The sequence below is a fragment of the Hyaena hyaena genome, unplaced genomic scaffold, assembly GCF_003009895.1.
Source record: "Hyaena hyaena isolate Hyena2069 unplaced genomic scaffold, ASM300989v1 scaffold_415, whole genome shotgun sequence".
In the NCBI taxonomy this organism is placed as follows: domain Eukaryota; kingdom Metazoa; phylum Chordata; class Mammalia; order Carnivora; family Hyaenidae; genus Hyaena; species Hyaena hyaena.
Window position 1 is genome coordinate 216,908 of NW_024081048.1, and position 6,850 is coordinate 223,757.

The following is a 6,850-nucleotide window of genomic DNA, read 5'->3' on the forward strand; positions in this document are numbered from 1 at the left end:
GATGCACAGGGGCACATGTACCCCAATGTTCATAGCAGCACTCTCCACAATAGCCAAAACATGGAAAGAGCCTAAGTGTCCATCAAGGGACGAATGGATCAAGAAGATGTGGTTTATCTATATGATGGAATACTACATGGCAATGAGAAACAATGAAATCTGGCCATGTGTAGCAACATGGATGGAACTAGAGGGTGTTATGCTGAGTGAAATAAGTCAGGCAGAAAAGGACAGATACCATATCTTTGCAGGTATAGGAGGATTAGGAGGAACTTAACGGAGCACCCTGGGGGAGAAGAAGGGGAAAAATAGTGGAGGAGAGGGAGGGAAGCAAACCATGAGAGACTCTTGAATGCTGACAAAAACTGAGAACTGGGGGATGTAGGGGGGAGGGGGATGCGCATGGAGGAGGGCACTTGTTTGGATGAACACTGGGTGTTATATGGAAACTGACTTGACAATAAACTATTTAAGAAAACAAAAAAGCCTTTTACTTGATTACATACTATCTGATTCCATTCTAAATACTGTAAAACTATATGTAAACTTGTGAGATACTCACTAGTATAAAAAACAAAAAACAATTTCAAAGATTATCACACATTGGGACTGTAATCAGTTTTTTCCCCCATAACTTAAAGCTGTTCGTCAACATTCAGAAAAGTTGTATTTAAATGCATTTACAACATATCTTATTATGAGAGTTACTTAATTGTATCAGTTTTCATATTTCCTTTTTTCTAATAAAGTTTAACATTTATTTTCGATCACCACAAATAAAATGCAAAAAAAAAAAAAAAAACCCAAAACCAAACAAACAACCTCCCCCGAAAAACAAAAAATATAAAATCATGGTGTCATCTATTATTGACTTTAACCATATCTCATTAACATTAACCACTTATCTACCCAATAACCAGTCTGTAAAATTTACAAGGACAATGACCATGTTCTTTTCTATTTTTGTATCCCCAGTACCATAATAGTGTCTTTCACATAGTAAGTGCTCAAAGGAACTGACCTTTTGGGAGATCTTGCAAAGAGAATATTCTGTGAAAAAAAGAGATTAAGGGTATATTTCCAGTGAAATAGGGATTTCAGGGGACAAAATAGTAAAAGATGTAATAAGAAAAGTGAGTTGTGGGGGTTTAAGAGAGGAGGAAGGAGGCCAGAGGAAACCTGCAACAAAAATAGTGTAGGTGAGAGGGGAAGCGGGGTCTGCACCAAGGACAGTTGTTAGGTAGGAGGACAGTGAGAAACAAAGTGGAATGAAGTGACCTAAAGCTGGAATTCTGGGCTCACATTGTTTTCACACTAAAGCAGTTAAAGACTCTTTTGAGCTGTTTAACGCTAGGTCATATGTTTTATTTGGGGCTTCGTCAGCAATGTGCAGGCTTTTCTTAGAAATGCAAAAAGAGGGGTGCCTGGGTGGTTCAGTCGGTTGAGCATCCAGCTCATGATCCTAGGATCCTGGGATCAAGCCCAGCGTCAGGCTGTGTGCTGAATGTGGGGGCTGTTTGAGATTTCTTTTCTTTTCTCTCTCTTTCTCCCTCTATCCTTCTCCCCTGCTCCTGCTCTCTCTCTCTCAAAAACAAAAACAAAAATTTAAAAAGAATAGTAGGTAAAAATTTTAACTAATCTCTCAGTGTATAAACCATTATCCTAGATTACAAGTATATTTAATTCTGAGTACTTTAGTGTCATTTCTTTTTTAAAAAGTGTTTATTAATTTATTTATTTTTGAGAGAGAGAGAGAGAGCGCAAGCAGGAGAGGGGCAGAGAGAGAGGTAGACAGAATCTGAGGCAGGTTCTGAACTGTCAGTGCAGAGCCGGATGCAAGACTCAGACTCACTAACTGTTAGATCATGACCTGAGCCAAAGTCTGCCCACCAGGCACCCCTTTAATGTCATTTCTGCCTTTTCTCTCTTTTTCCTTTTCGTGACTTTTTCTTTTCCCTTCTTTCTCTTTCCCTCCCTTTCTTTCCTGTTCTACCTCTTCCTCTTGTATTCCTTTCTTTTTTTTTTTAATTTTACCTTTAATTATTTTCACTCCATCCATTTCCCATTAGTCAGGAAGCAGGAACATTTGTGACACAGGAGTATAATCAGAAAAACCAAGATGCAGAGAAGAGAGGTTTTGAAGTACAATGGCCATGTCTTTCTCTTTTCTGCTATATAGAAGAACGTCCCCTACAAGCTGTGTTTCATTAGAAATAATTGCATCATCTGTTGAAGGTGAACAGTGGGCAGGAATGGAGGCATTTCATGGTCAAGGGAAGCACTGAGCCTCAACTAAAACATACTTGGCCTTTCATTCTAGCTTTGCCATTTACTATCTGTGACTTATGGCAAATTCTTTATCCTTTCTAAATCTCAACTCTCTGACTTCACAAATGGAAATGCTATTATCCAACTGTGGCAAGCAGAAATTTGGCCCTCGTGATTTTTGCTCCCTATGGATATGTTATTTTACACGGCAAAAGCAATTTTGGAGGTGTAATCAAATTTACTGATATGTTGAGTTTAAGATCAGGAGATTATACTGAATTACCTAGGTTGGTCCAGTGTACACTTGTGAAGCCTTAAAAAACAAAGAGAGTCACAAGAGCGAGTCGGAGAGATCAAAGCATGAGAGAAGTTTGACATTCTGTTGCTGGTTGGAAGATGGAAGGGGCCACATGGCAAGTGGTCAGTTATCTGTAACAAAGTAGTCCTAGCCAATACTTTGATTTCAACCCAGTGAGTCAGTGGGAAGAATTTAGCCACACTGTGCTATGTGTCTGACGTACATTAACTGTGAGAAAATAAATTTATGTTGTTGAAAGGTGTTGCATTTGTGATCATTTGTTTAGGTAGCAATGAAAACTAATACTAATAATATTCCAAGATTTAGGGAATTGACATGTGGGTTGGGGTTTTAAAGGGTCAGTAAACCACACACCTTTCATTTCTCAAATATAAGACTGAGAAATAAGACACAAAGGACAAATGGAAAAATTAATACTAATGTTATTAGTGTTGAAGGCTGAATTGGATGATGTGATCTTGGTGTGTGGCCACCATGAGTTTTCTAATAGTTCACTTAGGAAATAAATTCACACTTTCAGTCATCGACAGAGCTGAATGACCTTAGTCCCTTTTGTAGGGGCAGACCACTTATCACGTGGTTGAGAAGAGACCAGATAGCAGCTCTCTCCAAAAATAGGAGCATCTGAAAAGGAGAGACGACACCATGCATTTAGAGCTAAGCATGATTATTTCCTCTTCACAAACTCACTAATCATATGAGTCATACTTGTCCAATGGGTAGAAGGAAATGAGAAAAACTATTCCAAATGAAATGCTTCCACACTGAAAGATAGCTCAGGAGAATGAGATCCTTCATGCACAATCTAGCAAAAAATCAATGCTCATATATGATTACAAAACAGTAGCAATCATTTGGCTTTTCTGACACATTCCATTCTAGTGTGAGTCTTTTTCCAGAATGCAACCCTATTCCCTCACTTTAACCTCCCTACACTGAATCAAGGCCAAAGGTCTTCATTCTGTGATCCAGCTGAGGCTAACATCTCTTCCTTGTGTACCCTCATGAAACTGCCCAGCCACCTTCATCTTTTGTTCTTTGTTCATCTTTTGTACTGGCCTGTTGAATCTCATGATCTTGGGGCCAGATCCCCCATGTTTCTGTGAATATAAACTTATAAACATGTAAAGCAATCACTTTTCCTTTACAAACAGATGGTTTTCAATGAAAAGAGACCTAATAGGACTCTCTTCTCATCCCATTCCAGATACCCTACATCCAACCCACAATCCAGAACATCTCCCACCAAACGTGATTATTCTTTTCAATAAATCCAATAGTGGCAACCCTTTTCTAATTTATGAAGAAAATAAAATTGGTAAATCAAATTTTACACGTTTACCTTTCTTAGGTAAAACTCTGCCCGGTATATGTCATAGTCTAGCGAGCAATGGTATCTGATTTGGCACAAAGTCATTTATGTTGCAATTTCATGGTTAACACTGGTCAATAATTCATGGTGCAAGGGCACCTGGGTGGCTCAGTCAGTTAAGGATCTGATTCTTGATTTTAGCACAGGCCATGATCTCAGGGTTTTTGGGTTTGAGTCCCACTTAGGTATCTGCGCTAATGGTGTGGAGCCACCTTGGGATTCTCTGTCTCCTTTTCTTTCTGCCCCTCTCTCTCTCCTAAAAATATATAAATAAACATTAAAGAATAATTCATGGTGCAACACAATGAGTATAATGACTTCTATGCCTTTTACCAGAACAAATGTGATAAAAAATGGTATAATATAGAAGTGATAATAGTGGTCAAAATTTTAGGTTCGGTAAGGAAAGATGTAGGACCCTAGTTCTGTGATGAAGGATTCTGAGGAAGCAGCACACACTGCAGAAGAGCCACATAAATCACAGACTTAGTCACTAACTTTAAATCTAGGCTAGCTATGACTGTAATACTATTTTGTGCTCTTCTTTCCCAGCCAATTAAAATTCCAGCAATTACATGGCATTCCAGTTGGCTATTTTTGCTATCTGCGTAAAGGCAGGCAATCATCTTAGAGTCATAGGATTTGGAAGGGAAGTGCGAATAACACAAACTCCTTTTAGTTAAATAGAATGCATTTGTTTTGTTGAACTTCATAAGGACAAAAATGTATATTTGTGTCATGGTACTATCAAGACACCAGGTTCATTCCCAGATATTTGTCGATACTGGCATGTTTATTGAAAATTTTTTTCTTGCTGCATTTATGCAAAATACCTGTGAAATACCTGTGGAAACTTTGACAGAGTATTTACCTTCTCTTTGACTCAGCTTTCTTGTTCAAAAATATGGATAATAATACCAATTTTATAGGCTGTGTTTGAGCATTAAATGAGTGACTCACTCTCTCTCTCTACACACACACACATACACACACACACACACACACACACACACACACACACACATGTTGTTAGAGAAGTGCCAAACACATAAAACTATATAGACTATTACTGTTAATATTTTAAACATTATTTAAATTGAATGACATATTTTTTATTTTTTTAATGTTTTATTTATTTCTGAGATAGAGAGAGACAACATGAACAGGGGAGGGTCAGAGAGAGAGGGAGACATAGAATCTGAAACAGGCTTCAGGATCTGAGCTAGCTGTTAGCACAGAGCCTGACGCGGGGCTCGAACCCACAAACTGTGAGATCATGACCTGAGCCGAAGTCAGATGCTTAACTGACTGAGCCACCCAGGCGCCCCTTGAATGACATATTCTATGACAGTATTTATATAGTATTTACAAGTATTTTCTGTTTGTAAAGTGCTTTTATAATTTATAAAGCTTAACTCTGCCTTGACGTCATACAATCAGACATGTAGAATTAGATTCATTCAACAGATGAAAAAATTGAAACTGTAAATTATAAGATTTTTAAAAAGTTATACTGGGGATTCAAACTTCTTTTTCAGCCTCCAACCAGGATTATTTTTATTACATCTATATAATGAAAACAATATGAAATTTAGAAAAAATGTTTTGAGTTTTTCATTTCCTACACAGAAATTTTATTTAGAGTAATACATATACAATTGTCTTTAACAGAAAAAGCAATGGCGGGGGGGGAGGGGGCTGGGTGGCTCAGTTGGTTAAGCGTCTGACTTCCACTTAAGTCATGATCTCCGTTAGTGAGTTCTAGTCTCATGTCAGGCTCTGTGCTGACAACTCAGAAGCTGGAGCCTGCTTCAGATTCTGTGTCTCGCCCTCTCTCTGCCCCTCCCCTGCTCTGTCTCTCCCTCGCTCTCTCCCCAAGATAAATAAACATTCAAAAATTAAAAAGAAAAGAAAAAGAAAAAAACTCAATTTTATCCTCAGTAAGTATTTGTGATAGAATAGAAGAAAACACATATTTATGTGTTCTATGGGATCCTGAAGCAGTGAATGTATTTTGCAGCTTATTATAGGACTCCTCAGCAAATGGTTGCTAATGACAAATGTTTACCGTTCTCCAAGCTTAGGGGAACTATTTCTTTGAGAAGCAGATTTTAAGTTGTCTTAGTAAAGCAGTGACTACACTGACTTTTGCAAAACGCTCTAAAATTGATTTTAAGAAGTCAGATACTTTATTTAGCAAAATAAATAAATAAGCTTTAAATGGTAATAACAGATTCACAAGAAAGCACAGACAAATTAGAGCAAACTGCACTGAAGGCCAAAGAAATTACATATTGCACATGAAATCAGTGGGTGAGGTAAATATGAATGAGACATGAAATACATAACAAAATAGCGAACCATCCAAATGTGACTCTTTTCCTTCCAAGCCAAATGAATACAGATACATTCATCAGATAGAACTGTAGTTCTTTGACTCTGTTTAGTAGGGTTCCATTTACTTTATAAAAAGCGGCAAATTCCTGGGCTTCTCCCATGTTTTACTTTTGAGTAAGTGTGGTCTCTGAGGCCACACTTTTAACATCTACCGTATCAGATTCTAAGGATACTAAGTTTAAGAAAAGTTGCTCTAGCTTTGGCTTTAATCCTTTCCTGATAATTTCTGTACCCTAAGAGTAGATTCTGAGTTGGAAGAAAAAGAAACGGAAGGCATCTTGGTCCTTGGGGCTTTGCCTGGGGGAACAGTGCACACCGGAAACAGAAAGACTTCCGCTGCAGGGAAAAACAGGGCTGGGTAGCGTTGCCTTGGAGGGAGTGTGAAGGGACTCTGAGGGCAAAGAGATGAAATCTTGTCTGGGTCAGTATTAATCCTATTTCTTGCTTTCAAGCATTTGAACCTAACTCTGTCTATCCTAAGCAAAAAAGGAATT